The sequence below is a fragment of the Excalfactoria chinensis genome, chromosome Z, assembly GCF_039878825.1.
Source record: "Excalfactoria chinensis isolate bCotChi1 chromosome Z, bCotChi1.hap2, whole genome shotgun sequence".
Classification (NCBI taxonomy): domain Eukaryota; kingdom Metazoa; phylum Chordata; class Aves; order Galliformes; family Phasianidae; genus Excalfactoria; species Excalfactoria chinensis.
The window spans coordinates 50,805,531-50,820,512 of NC_092857.1; the positions used below are offsets into that span (position 1 = coordinate 50,805,531).

Below are 14,982 nucleotides of genomic sequence, written 5' to 3' on the forward strand. Positions count from 1 at the left end.
GATAGGGAGCAGAGTAAACACCAATAATTCAGAAAGAAATAGTAACCTGATAATCCTAAGACTAACAGGTCCATGGAGCTGGATGGGATCCACCTGAAATTACTAAAGAAGTTGGTATAAGTGCTGAATAACCCACTTTCCATCATTTAACAGCAGTCCTGGTCAACTGGGGAGTTGTCAGACAACTGGGGAATTGCTAGCATGATGCCTTTCTACAAGAAGGGTGAGAAGGAGGATCCAAGAAACTACAAGGCTATGAGACTGACCTTAGTATCAAGGAAGACCATGGAGCAGATCACCTTAAATGTGATCACACAGCATGTGCACAACAACCAGGGAATAGCACCTAGCCAGTGCAGGTGGCTCTCACAGCACTCTTCTGGAGAAGCTAGCAACTCATGACTTAGGTGTAATTGTTGCTGGGTAAAAACCTGGCTGGATGACCTGGCTCAGAGAGTGGCGGTGAATGAAGCTAAATCCAGCTGGCAATCAGTAATGAATAGCATTCCCTAGCAGTCAATATTGGGCCCCATCCTCTTTATTATATTTACTGATGATCTGGATGAGGAGATTGAGTCTCAGCAAGTCTCAGCAAGTTCACAGATGACACCAAGTTCCTGAAGGCAGGAAGGCTCTTCAGAAGGATCTGGATAAGCTGGATCAATGGGCTGAGGTTAATAGTACAAGACTTGTGCTTCATGTAACACTACAGGCTTTCAGACTGTCTGAAAAGCTGTGTGGTGGAAAAGGATCTGAGGTTGTTAGCTGACAACCAGCTGAACATGAGCCAGCAGTGTGCACAGGTGGCAAAGAAGGCCAGTGGTATCCTGGCATGTATCAGAAACAGTGCAGTCAGTAGGACCATGAAGGTGGTCATCCCTCTGTACTCATCTTGGTGAGGCCATACCTTGGGTACTATGTTCAGTTTGGGGGCCCTCGTTCCAAGAAAGACATTGAGGCCCTGGAGTGTGCCCAGATAAGGGTAACAAAGCTGGTGAAGGATCTGGAGCATGTCTTACAAGGACCAGCTGAAGGAACTGGGATTGTTTAGTTTTGAGAAGGCTCACAGGAGACCTTATGATTTTGTACAGCTTCTTCAAGAGAGGTTGTGGCAAGGTGGGTATCAGTGTCTTCTCCTAGGTAACTAGTGATAGAATGAGAGGGAATGCCTTCAAGTTGCAACAAGAGAAATTCACATTGGATAAAAGGAAAAATTTCTTCCCTGAAAGAGTGGTAATGGATTGGAACAGGCTGCTTAGTGAAGTGGTGGAACAGTCATCCCTAGAAGAGTTCAGGAAATATATATATATGGCACTTAGCTACATTATTCGGTGGGCATGATGGTGGAGGATGTCTTTTCCAACCTTAATGATTCTATGATTTGTAGAAGAAAAACAAAATAATGTTAACCAATAAGCACTAAAGAAGCAGATGAATACTGCCAAGTGACAAGTTGTGCAGTCTCCTTTCAATGAGTCTTAATTATCAGAAGACTGCCAAGAGGTCACCGTGACACTGACTTTTATAAAGTTTACAAAGGAGATGCAGAAGAGGAACTGCAGAGCAACCTAACTGCTGCTTTGAGCTGTTGCTGGAAGGCATCATAAGAAGTGAAATTAACAGGAGAATGGATGAAAGCTGTAAACAAGGGAAAAGTCAGTCAGGCTATTGTATGGCTTCTCTTTACACACAGATCTACTGTGATTGTTTGAATGAATTAGAAACCCATGTGCATTAGAAAGGTCCTGCTGATTCACTCTATCTTGATTTCAAAACTTTATCACTGTGTATCATCTACACTATCTCTATGGTTGTTGTACCTCTGTCTCAAAGTTAAACATAAAGGGGTACGTAGTTAGGCATAAAATATTTGGTACATCTTCTATATTAGAACTGACTAGCTGAATGAGGACAGTTCATTCTGGAAATATATATATATATAATATATATAATATATATATATATATGAATGACATGCTATTTCTTGCTATTTCTTTCCAAATATTTTTGAAATATTTTGTCTTCAGAGTACAAAAAAATCTGGTAATCCTGAAATCTACAGACGCTTGTCATTGCCCTCTGTGAGGACTTTTCCATGTTGATTAACTGAATAATAGAGATCTCTTCTACTTGTTTTTCCTTAGGAAACTGCTAACTCAGCTGGCTTCTATTGCAGAAGGTTTATGATGAAAATATGTCTCATCCCATAACTGCAGTCATCTTGACTATTTTGTTACCTATTTTTACTCTCAAAGTTTACCACTTGTGTCAGTCAGGCAGCTACATTCACGGGGTTTTAATTTAGGCAGCTTTCAACTAATTTTTCAGAATATTTTCAGGATAGAAAGACCATGGTTATCTTGAAGTTTACGTGAGAAAATACTAACACAAGTGATAGACTTCCAGAAAGAAGGGATACCTAGAGAAGGGACTGTTCCATGTAACCATTTGATCTGGCTGATACTGACACATTAGTTTAACAGAGTTTATATATCCCTTAAATCTTAGGCTACAGAGGTGCAGGATATTCATATAAAAATCGAATGTCAAGACGTTTGTTCTTTTCATACCTCTATTTGTGTCAAGGCTTACATAGTTTGCTATAAGTCCTCTTACTTATTTTTTACATTATTTATTTTTTCTTTGTACTATTATATTGTATCGTGTACAAAGGTACGATATTAATACCTTTATATTTAAGATCATAAAAGCTAGACATAAAAGCTAGAGGTAGGTGCCTCTACTCTGCAGTTATAATCAGTGGAGAGAAACTAACTATAAGAGCAATTTATTTCAAGTATCTAAGATAAGTTAGATGAAGTTAGAGAGGAGAATGCCAGTCTCTTGTCTCAGATGAAAAATGACAGGACAGGAGAAAGCAGTGTCAAGTTGCATCAGAGGAGATTTAGAATGAACATTAGGAAGAATTTCTTCACCGAGAGAGTACTGAGAGTCAAGCACTGGAATGGGCTGCCCAAGGAAGCGATGAAGTTGCATTCAAGAGATGAGTGGATGAAGCATTAAAAGATAGAGTTTAGTGATGAGATTCAGCAGGTCAGGTTGATGGTTGGACCTGATGACCGTGAAGATTTTTCCAACCTAGATGATTCAGTGGCTTTATGATTCCATGAATTGCTCCAAGCAGCGTCTCCAGTGCAACTTCAGATGGCTGAGATGTATTTACACAGGGTGTCCAAAACCATTCCCTACCCAAACAGAACACTATTTTTTTGCTCAAATTTCACAGAAATTAAGGCTTAAAATTGAATTATTTCAGTATGTAATGGAGAACAAATGCGATGAAATGAAATATGAAGATCATCATCATATACATCATGTAACATCATATTCTAGAAAACACTTACATGGATGTTTCATTTTCCTCCTACAGTTTCTAATTTTTTCCACCATGAAAACACCACAAATGGATATATCATCACTGTTATTTCATTTTTTTCTAGATAACAGTCAAGAGAAAAAAAGATGTGTGTAGAGTTGCTTTTCTGATCAAAGTTTTTCAGAAAACAAGAAAAATTGGGGGAATACAACAAAAAAATTGCTTTATTTGAAAAAATCCAGAAGAATTTATTTTGTAACAGTATTATTTCCATTGAGCCTCGGAATCATTTGGAATTCATTCTATTATTCCTACTTGCAGCAATAATCTACTGCTGTACAATGCAGAAAGATTTTAACCTGGCTATAGTTTTTTTCTTGTTTTGGGAATTAACACATCAGCAAATTTATATGCCTCTATTTTACTTATTTAGTTTTAGTATCTACTGTGAAAACCAGTTAACACTACTATTTGTTCTGTGCTGAAATGTTAGCATGCTGATGGCTGCCAGTCTTAAATTTTTGTTAATATGTTCTTAATTGTGTAAACCATGTGTAATTCTTCTATTGCTCACATTTTAGATATCCTAATTTCCTTCAACATTCTGTCATTTGTGCCCTGAACTTTGGTAGCTATGGCAGGTCAGATAACTTCAACTAAAACTCTCCTGCAGAGCTTCCTTTGGCTTATTATAGTTGCTTCCTCCTCTTATTGTAAAGCAAGTGCTACTTCAAAATTTTCTAGGCATATAGAATTGAGTAGGTCAAGCACGTGAAGTGAATTTGATCTTTATGAGCTCTCTGCCCTTTCTACCTTTTCAGGCTAGTAACAATTTTAAGTATTCAAACAGCTGACTTAAAAAATGAAAATTAAATATATATATATAAGATATATATATATATCTTAAAAAGGTGAAGATTTAGTGTGCAAGCCCAGACCTCTTCTGTTGTCTGGACTTGAGCGTAACTCTATGACTCATCTTCTGGAGTAAACTCAAAGCCATTTTTCATAAATATTCAAGCACCCTCATCTTTCATATTCTTTCCCACTTCACTTCTAGCACAGGAAACCGTCTTGTGCTATCACTTTCCTTCACACTGACAGGATAAAATTAATGCTACGATACTAAAATATCATTTGGGTTTAAGTGGACATTTCTATTTTTAATCTTGTAACCTTAACATGGGATTTCAGTTCTAACACCAATGTCTGGTCTGTTCTTTTTTTCCCTTGCTTTAAATTTGTGGACCTTAATGTCAACCAGAAAAACTACCAGCACTTCTTAGAATACCTCATTGTGCCAGGTGATGAACCAATAGAAAAATCATATATATATATGTAAATATATATAATCTTTAGTTATAGATGCAGCTTTAGGATTCCTAAGTTACAGAAAGTCCCAAGTTTAGAAATATTTTTACTGAAAAAATCCTTTTTGTTGTTGTTGTTCATTTGCTCATTTTTTATACTTTGGAATTCTAGGCATACCGCACTGTGGCTTTTTGCTTTCGTATTACTTTCTGTTCACTGCAGCTAACTACCTACTGTTGTGTGGCACATGACTAAGTCTATTACTGGTGACATTTTAAAACTGGATCATAAAGTACTCAAACCATATATTTAAAAAAATAATAATTTTAAAAGGAATTTCTAACTGCTGAGGTTCATTTGCTTTTACAGTGGCAATCCCTGAACAAAGAAAGATGTGTAAAATAATATCCTGAATGATTCTTACTGAAGTCTTACTTGATGAAGGTCGTGTGGGTTGGCCTTCATTCTGAAAGGTAAATATTGCCAAAACAGCTCCTGAAGATGCCAACTGAATCCACAGAACAGCAAAATGCAAACTGTGAGAAATTATTTCCTTTCCAGAGTGGGAAGAGCGTGATTCTACTTATAGTTATCATAAAGAACAATTTATTTTTCATGTATTTCCTTTAAATTTACACCAACAGAAAAACTTTTCACAACGAGCCGTAGAGACAAGCCTGGAAAAGCACATGTGATAAAGCTTTTTCTTTTGAAAAATTTCTGAAGACATGGAGCGACAGAAAGAGACCTTTACTTAGTGCATAAAATTCCCTTAGAATAACATTTCAGAATGTTACTTCCTGCATAATTACCTTGTTAATTCATCAAGCTACCTAACTAGCACTGCTATACTTTTCTGTATCTCATTATGCTTTTAAGGTCTTCCTGAGATACTGTCTTACGTTTGCTGATTTGGGGCAGAAGTTGACCCGTGTATGTTATAAACAGTGGAATACTAGACTGATCATTAAATCAAAGTGCTCTAAAAAAAAAAAAAAAAAGAAAACCACAAATAATAATAGTCTTTAGAAGAGTGACTGGCTGGCAAGCTGAAAAGATGAGAAAGCAGACTATTTCAAAAGCTATGTCAAGAAACGTGTTCTAGTTTGTTATTCTTATGTTACTGTGGCATATGATTTACATTTTTTTCAGCTGAGTCCCCAGCAGCAAGCACACAGGCAAATCCCATGTTTACTTCTAGAAAGGACAAAGGCAGCAGCACAGGCAGGGATGGGAGGGAAAGGAGAGGTCACAGCTAGGGCAAATTCCTGCTGATTTCTGATAGCGTATGCTTCCTTATGGAACCATTTAGAGCAGCTACAGACAGATCTCTTGAGAATCATAGCTAGTTGTTGGTTTTTGTTTTTGTTTTTTTCACTTCTCTTGTGTTTCTTTATCCTGTATGAATCAGTTTAGCTCTGAAGTTTGATACAGTCACTTGCTCTCCCTTTCATGGAGGCAGATGGTGTAGAAGGCAAAGTTTATTTCTTTACTAGCAATCTAGCAGGTGCTCAGCCACAGGGGCCAGGGAGGAGCTGAAGAGCAAAAGTACTGCAGCTGCTGCTTGGAATACCATCAGTGGATCTGAGCTAGTCAGGCCTGTGCTGGTAGGACATAAACCCTTCCTAGTTTTTTTCCTGGAAGATCAGGAAAATCAGGAAACAGTCCTGATTTCAGCACTTCCCAGAAATAATGTCAAGGAGTAGCTCATGGTAAAATAAATGCAGTCAGCTTATTTACCTGCAGGATCTCAAGAAACAAAGGGATTGCAAATGACACACAGCTACCACTGTTGCTTTATTTTCTTAAATTTGCTTGTGTTCAGCTTGTTCATGATTTCTTCTTTATGAAGTCTTCAACAGAGACACTCTAAGAAATACTAAGAAAATTATGAAGAAAGTAACCTCCTATCTTTCCTCCATTGTCAGTATTCTTGAATGAGATACACTCATTATTAGTATTAGTATTAGTTTCAACACTGTTAGAATCTTCTACCTAACACAAAAACTGAATATATTTGAAGGCAGCCTCATTTACTGGATTTAACATCTTTCAAAGGTTTCTCTCTTATTATGAAAAGAAAGGTTACTGCGTGCTTTACAGAGGGACTCAAAACTGTTCATATCTGGACTTTCGCATAGCAAGGAAGGACTTCTGTCACTACGCAAAGGCTGCCTCAGGCTCCCGAAGCGGCGCGGACTTCGGCACAACACAACAACACAACACAACACAACACAACACAACACAACAACACAACACAACACAACACAACACAACACAACGCTACCCACGCCGATCCGGTACAGGACGCAGCCCCCATCCCCGCCCCGCTGCCGGCCGCGCTCCCCGGCAGGTGCGTGCCGTCCGGAGGGGGCGGGTGCTCTCCCGCCTTCGCGCATGCGCGTCGCCGCCGCAGCTGGGATTTCGTCGTCTGAGCCTGCGCGGTCCCTTCTCCCCTCGGGCGAGATGGCGGCGAGGAGCGCAGTCCGGGGGAGCGAGTGAGGCGGGCGGCCGTGAGCTGGGGCTGCGGGCAGAAGGCCCCGGCAACGCGGCCTGGCCTAGGCGCGCCCAAGGGAGACGGCTGCCCTGTGGGGGCTGGGACCGTGCAGCGCTTGGGAAGAAGGCTGGGGCCGCCCGTAGGTCGCCGCAGGAATGTGGAACTGGGGAGACGGGGCAGGGACCGGCCCTCGCCGGTGAAGAGGGGAGCGGTCGCCGAGCCCGCGCCGCGTATGCGCGTCCTTCGGCCGCCGCTTCAGGCCGCCCCTGGGGGTCCGCTTCGTGGGTCCGCGGCGGGAAGCGTCGAGGAGCCGCGGCGGCGCTGCCGGGCGGGCGGAGCGAGGCAGACAGGTGAGTACCGTTCCCGCTTCCAAGGGCCGCAGCCCTTTCCACCCCTCACCCAGAGCGCTTCTAGGGTCGACCCAAGGCGCGCGTCCCCTCCTGCTGTTTGCCTGTGGCCCAGCTGGGCCGCCACCGCTGCCTCCCTTAGGTGTTGTCCCTCTCGCCCTCGAAGTCTGGTCGTGGATTGTCGGTCACGCAACAAAGTTGTTAGTGGCGGCAGTGTTGTGTGATGTGACTTTACTTCTTGGTTTTGAATTCGAGACCGCCCCACAGTATTTAGAGACTTGCTGACTGAAATGCTGCTGGAATAGGAAGGCAATGGTAGCAAGGCCCACTGACTAGTTCTGGGGAAGAGCCCATAAGCTCTCTTCCTTGAAAAGATTTGAAGTCCTTAATCTGCAAAAACCTTTCTCTAGTTGTTAGGTTGGTCTGACTTCAAAAAGAAGGCTCCAGGGAGGCCTCCCTGTGGCCTTCCAGTACTTGAGGGAAGCTTATGAACAGGATGAAGACTGACTTTTTAGATGCACTGATAGGACAAGGAATGAAGGCTTTAAACAGAAAAGGGAAAGCATTTGTTAGATTTTACAAGGAAATTACTTACTTAAAGAATAGTGAGGCCCTGGAACAGCCTGCCTGGAGAGGCTGGGGATATCCCATCCCTGGGGGCTTTTAGAGCTGGCTTGGATGAGGCCCTGGGCAGACTGATCTATTGAGTGGTAGTCCTGACCACAGCATGGAGTTGGAGGTGGATGGGCTTCACTGTCTCTTCCATCCCAAGCCAGTCTATGATTTGGTGTGTGGGGGCTTTTTCAGTTGTGTGTTTTCTTAACAAGATGTGAAGCAACTTGTAGGTGAGGGTGGATCTGTTCAGGTGTGACTAAACCATAGTTACTGAATTCATTCTAACCTCAGCTGATGTTCGTAGTTTCAGAAGTTTTTGAATGTGGAGAGAAACAATTCAGATTTGAGTAAACGTCAACTTCACGGTGTAACTACAGGGTAATAGATAAGTAGAGATGCAAATTTCAACTGTGTAATGATCTGTCTGCTTTTGTCCTGCCCCCCTTAACAATCATGAACAGTGTGATAGTAGTTACCTGTAAACTGGGAAAACAAGCATTTTGGTAAAGCTGTCCTGGAAACTCAACTCCTCAAAAACTAAAACTTTATAGAAGCTGATTCCACATAAGTACCTTTTCCAAGTACAAAGTGAACAAGAGATGGTTTGTTTGTTTTGTCCTGTGCTCCAGTGGAGAAGCACTAGTTTGAAAGCTTTTTTTCAAGTGGTTATAACTTAACGTTTTTGCAAGAGTCAAGTAAAATTAGATAATTAATTAAAAGAGAAGAAGAACTTTTCTTATTCAGGTGCTGTAATCTTGTATTTTTAAACTGGATTTGAAGAAATTTGCCTGCGTGCCAGTTGTGAGCACGTAAGAATCATTGGTCATCTTATAGTAAATGCTGTGAGATCAAAGAGTCATAGAATGGCTTGGACTGGAAGACACCTTCAAGACCACCCAGTTCCAGTCCCCTGCCGTGGGGACTTGGCAATGTCATCCAGTTCCTTCAGGACCCTGGGACACGTGCAGTCTGGCTCCATGGACTTGTACACATCTAGTCTCAGGGTGGTTGCGAACTTGCTCTTCTGTTACAGCGGGGAAGGGTTTTTCCTCCCCTAACCCTTGCTGTTCAGTAGTTGGAGATGTGTGAAGTCTGTGACTGACTGTGAAGACAGAGGCAAAGAACCTGCAGAGTTCCTCAGCCTTCTCTATGACTTGTTGTCCTTTCTCATTTATCAGAGGGGTACGATCTCCTTAACATTTATTTGTTGACCCACCTGTAGAATCCCTTTCTATTTTTCACACCTCTTCTCAGGTCACTCATCCCTGCTTTCACTACTTCTTCTCCTTCAATTTGACCAGCTGGTCCTTAGACATGACAGTTTCCTGCCTCTCCTGCTTGGTTTCCTATACCTGGGAGATGGAGAGCTTTTATTTGCTCAGAAAGGTATCATTAAAGAGTTGCCAGCTCTGCTTTGTTGTTTTGTCTCTAAGGACAGCTTCTCAGGGAATGTCATCCAGTAATTCCTTTAACAGAGTTTTGCTTTCCCAAAGTTCAGAATCCTGACTTCTTTTTTTTTGGCATTTTGGCACACCCACATTGCTTGAGATCGTGGTTTCAAATTTCTTGATGTTTCTTTTCCCATATTTATGATGAAGACTAAAGAATAGTTCTGCCACGAGAAGAAAAGACGTTGATGTAGTGAGAACTTGGGCTTCTTGAATGCATTACGTTCCAGAAGAAATGATAAATGGATTATTTGGTAAAAGTTTTTATACTTAATGGTATAATGAAAGAAACAAGACAGAACTCTGGAAATCCAAATGTTAATATGCTTGATTTTATTTCTAAATATTGCAGTAGTAAATACTATTCAGAATAAAAACATGCCTTAAGAAATCAATGAAGTGCATGCTTAAGTATATTCAGTTTGGATGCACGAGCATCTGTTGCACAGAGTATTTGTCAAGTAACTAATGTCACAATTGCTGTTTCTTAGATTATCAAACTGCAGTGCCATAAACAATGTGCTATGCCACAGACTGCAAAGCTTTAGATACTCAGTTTAAAACAGTATTATTGTTAAATTAATTGCTTTTAACAAGCATCTGCATTTTGTGCCTGTGGTACTTCATAACTGCTTTGAAAAATATGTATGCATTTGTATATACAAGATATCTTTTGTAAAGAATGCTAGGAACTTATTATTATCCAGATAATCTTTTATGTACAAGAGTTGTCCAATTATGTTTAAACATAAATAGAATAATAAAATTTAATCCTATAATTGAACAAGAGAGGAAGAACTTTGATTTGACTAACTTTATTTTGGCTAGACTGAAAATTCTTAGAATAAATCAAGCTAGTTTGTACTATTCTACAGCAGGTAACTTGTTTCAGGCAGTTGAGTAATGAGGAATTACTCACTTTTAGAAATATTTTATTGTAGGAAGTTCTGAAAAATCAGGAATGGCATGTGAAAGCATAGCACTGATTTGGGGTAGTATGAATCCCATAATTTCAGCTTGCAAAGTAAACTGCAGAAGTTATTCCATAGCACTATGCAGTGGAAGTCCATTAATTTTGTTCTCACTCCATCTGAAACTCAATGTGAAGTTCAGTTTTTTGTTGTGGTTTGGCCTTATATTTGAATTGCTGTTTGAACAGTAGAAAGCAATGCATTTCTTCTTTGTATCAGATTATCATGTTTTCACAGCATCCTTTCTAGTAACTTGTATAATGAGTAAGCAGTGGATGAGTGTATTGAAATTATGTAGGTAAATAACTTGGTGAGAATAATGTACACCACTAACCTTTCATGTTTCACTGAGGTTGTTGGAATGATGTGAGAAGGGAAGAGGTCTATCCTAGGATTATTTTACGAGTTTAGCTTTCAGTGAAATCTCCATTGAAAGTATAAAAATGCAACGTGAAAGTGAGTCTGCAAGTATTTAGCTGGGAAATGGAATCCAGAAGCTGTAACTAATTTTCAGATAGATCTTCCAGTAATCTGCTGTTCAAATTCATGTTATTTTCACCATCCACTCAGTGTCAGTTGTACTAAAGATGCTCCAAGCTTTGAATCCTGTTTCACATACTCCCCTTCTAATGATCTAACACTTAATGCTGTTGGAATTTTGATTCTAATCAACTTCAGTTATGACTACAACTTGTGTTTGTTAGGACAGTGTTAAAATAGATTGTGTGCTGTTGTTGAATTTTGGTTGCTGGTTGATTGTCATTCAGTTTTAATTAAAAGCCTGCAACTTCTGTATCAGGTGTAACTGGAGAAAAAAAAAAAGGTTATGTTTCACTATCTCCCTGTGCATCTTTAACAACAATGTTAGTGCTTGCTTGCCATGATTGCCAGCCTAATATGTAACAGTTTGAACTGATCACCAAAGATTAGTAGGAGTCCATGAATATTTTCATTTTCTTTTGTTATTGTTTAAATATTAGCTAGGAGAAATGAGAAATTTTAGAATTGTGAACATTCTTGAGAGTGGAGAGCCTTCATTTTCCCTTTACCTCCATGCTGATTTTCGGAAGGTGAGAAGTGAAATTAAATGAGAGCATTTTTTGAATTGGTTGTACTAGAGCAGAAAGTATTTCAATTTATTGATGGAAATGGTAAGATAAATAATGGAAATTTTGGGCATGCATAGCATTTTGAGGTGTATGAAAGGTAGTGTTGTTTTCCTTGGATGCACTTGAATCACAAATTGATAGAACGTTAATCTCTAGAAAGAGACCTTACTTGGATAGACTTTGTAATTCAGAATAAAAATTATTTAGGCTTGTGTTAGATGAGTAATGATGCCCCTTTTAACACTGTAACTTCTTCAGAAAGTGTGAAGTTTTTATTCTTAGTCTGTAGTAGAGCTCCTATGAGACAGCAAAGCATCACCTAAGACTTAGTTTGAGATTCTTTTTTTCTTGCAGGTTGCACACATTTTCTGGGAATTTGATATAAATGAAAGGCTTATTTATGCAGTTTATGCTGAAAGTGTTAGTTGCTTGAAACAGATTCTGCAAGGTGCTGAGTTTTGCAAAACTGAATTGCCTGTTTAATAGATTGGCCTTCTTGTAGTAACTGGCATGTTGAGAGAACTGGAAGAAATCTAGGACTTCTCATTGTTGTATAACAGGAGTGAAAAGAAATGAAAGGATGAATTGTGTGACTTAGCTCTCCTTTTATTAACTGAAAAAGGTTTTCAGGATCACATGAGCTTTTCCTCTTCTCTAAAACACTTGCTACGGAGATCCCATATTGCTGCTGTTCTTAGAGGGCATCAGCTGAAAAACTGTTTTGAGCTATGCAGTACTATTCTTAAATGGTCATGTTATATATGCAAGGTGTTTGTATACCATATATATGTGTATATATACAGAAAAATTCCAAGTTACCATATGTAAAATTTGTACAGAAACTCAACTGTATTCCTCCTTACACATGCTTGTTCTTACTCATTGTTCTTACACAGCAAGCTGGAAGTTTTATGTTGTTTTATGAGCTGAATGTGTTTTGCAGCTATTTTTTTGGAGTAAGAATTTCAGCTTTTTCTTATTGAAATTCAGTTGAAAAATGAGAAATATTGCCCCCAAGCCTCTCCGGATTGTTTTGTTAACAGTTTTTACTAGAGTTTGCATTTATATGGCAAGCTTCCTGTTTCATTAGTGCGGTGACTTCTGTCTAATAAAATTATTAGAATCTTTAAGTAAGCATGTTAGAATCAGACTTAGAGCTGTCACTGTCTGCACTGAAGTGGATTCCTGTTCTGTTTTTTGTTTGCCTCTTGATACATGATTTCTTGTATGGTAGTACTTTACTGCTTTGTGGGAATATGGAAAAATCTTAGTCTGAATAAAAATATAGCAAATGGGATTCAGACGTGTTAGTGAAAATAACAAGTGAAAATTACTGTGCTGTTATCTTGAGTGTTTTTGTAGCCTTATTCAAAATTACTCATCAGGCTTTCATTTGATTTACATTTTGTTTGACAAAAGTATGGTAAACCTGAACAGACTTCATACTTGGGTAAAAAGAGCAGCAGAGTCCTGAGTCCATGTTGCTACTTTCATTATCCTTGCAGAAGCACCATTCTGATGGAAACAAAATGTTATGACAGTGGAATTATTCCTGTCTCTCCAAATTGCATGAAACTAGAAAGATTGAGTTTGTGTTGTAATTATTTCCTAGAAGTCCAGGGGGATTTAAAAAAAATAAAAAAATAAAATAAAATGCAGTACAGCATGTAGTGAGCAGAGATATTTTTATTGTTGCAGAGTTGGGATTTTTACAACTAACAGTTTGTTATAAACACTTTGTAATGACCTTTGGCTTTCTCTGTTAGAATGTTTCTTCATAATTCAACAATTGTAATGATGGTTCTCATGTTTGTAATGATGGTTCTCATGTTTGTTTTAAATAGCTGCTAGAGCAGCATTGTGGGTGTAAAGTTCTTGGTTATCATGTCTTATCTTGCAGCTTTATCCTCAGAACAGATTTGTCAAGTTTGTGCAGTTTGTGAGTAATATTATTTCAGTTATGCCTGTATATGAAGGAGATAATAGGGAAAACTGTTGATGGTAAGAGCAGTTATGTCTTATAACTAAGAGAGACTGAGGAATGTGCTGCATAACAGGTACATTGAAAAGCTCAGGTGAGTCAACAACCGTACCTGTATTTTAGTGCTTTTATGTGAGGAGAGGATCAGGTTAAGTTTTAGTTACTACTACTTCACAGCATAGACCCAAAGAACAAGTTGCACAACTTAAGGAGCAGTAGTATGTGCTATTGTGTTAGGACTACATAATGAAATGTCCCTTCTTGTGTGTATATAGATTCTCTGTGTGGGAATAGAGTAACCTTTTTACCTCAGCCTTATCAACTGTTTGTTTTGTATATAAACAACTGACAAGATACATGCAAATTCTAAGATGTCTTAGTGTGTACCTACATATTCTTGTAACTTTCTTTGGATATGTTTGAGGACGTGTGAAGAATATCCTAGAATAAAATAAATTTATCGTGTTGATATTTAGTCAGTGGTACTGGAATTAAGTTATGTAAGAATCCATTGTTTTACTTGTTACTGTAATAGTTGCTGTAGTGATCAAGACTCCAGATAGTGTTTTATAATAACTTCAGTTTAAATGATAATGGAAACACTGAAACATTCAATTATCACTGATAGCTCACATGTTAAAAATGTTTCTCTATTAAAAAAAAAAAAAATGGAATCAGAATTGCCTAATTTATTAAATAGTTCATTTCATTCCTTGCTGTCATGAAGTATTTGTAAATGTTCTGCTAGAAAGCAGGATCATTTATTTTTTCTAAGGTCTAGATGAGTTAACTGGACCTTCTTTCATCCAAAGTTATCTTTATTGCTTCATGATTTTATTTTTTTAATAGGGTGAGATTCTTCAGACTGTGAAACAGGTCTTATCTTTAGAAGACAAAGCAAAATAGTTTGATCAAATAATTTCATTTTCTTACTAAGCTGTATTGTATGTGTCTAGTATCTGATGAAAATGCCTGAATTTACTGGGGATAGGGCCTCCACATGAGAAAAATGTGGAGCTGTTTGAGTGGGTCCTTATGAGGTCCACGAGGATGATCAGAGTGCTGGAGCATATCTTCTGTGAAGACAGACTGAGGGAGCTGGGCTTCTTCAGTCTGGAGAATGGAGGCTCTGGGGAGACGTTGTGGAATTATAATATTTAAAGGAAATACAGGAAGGAAGTCAATTTTTTTACACAGCGATAGTGGAGGAGGGCAAACAGCTTTAAAGTAAAAGATGGGAGATTTAGATTAAATATCAGGGACGCTTTTTTTGTTGTGAGGTACTGGAACAGGCTGCCAAGAGAAGCTGTGGATGCCCCAACCCTGGAGATGTTCGAGACCAGGTTGGATGGGACTGAGCAGCAGT

The 14,982-nt window shown here is 38.9% G+C and overlaps 1 protein-coding gene across 1 annotated transcript in view; it reads left to right on the forward strand.

The window, feature by feature from the left end:
- Nucleotides 1–7,072: 7,072 nt before the first annotated feature.
- APC (APC regulator of WNT signaling pathway) overlaps nucleotides 7,073–14,982 on the forward strand; it is a 96,220-nt gene continuing 88,310 nt past the window's right edge. The window contains exon 1 of the mRNA XM_072360559.1: nucleotides 7,073–7,495. The gene's annotated coding sequence lies outside the window, so the exon portion shown is untranslated. The remainder of the gene's footprint in view (nucleotides 7,496–14,982) is intronic.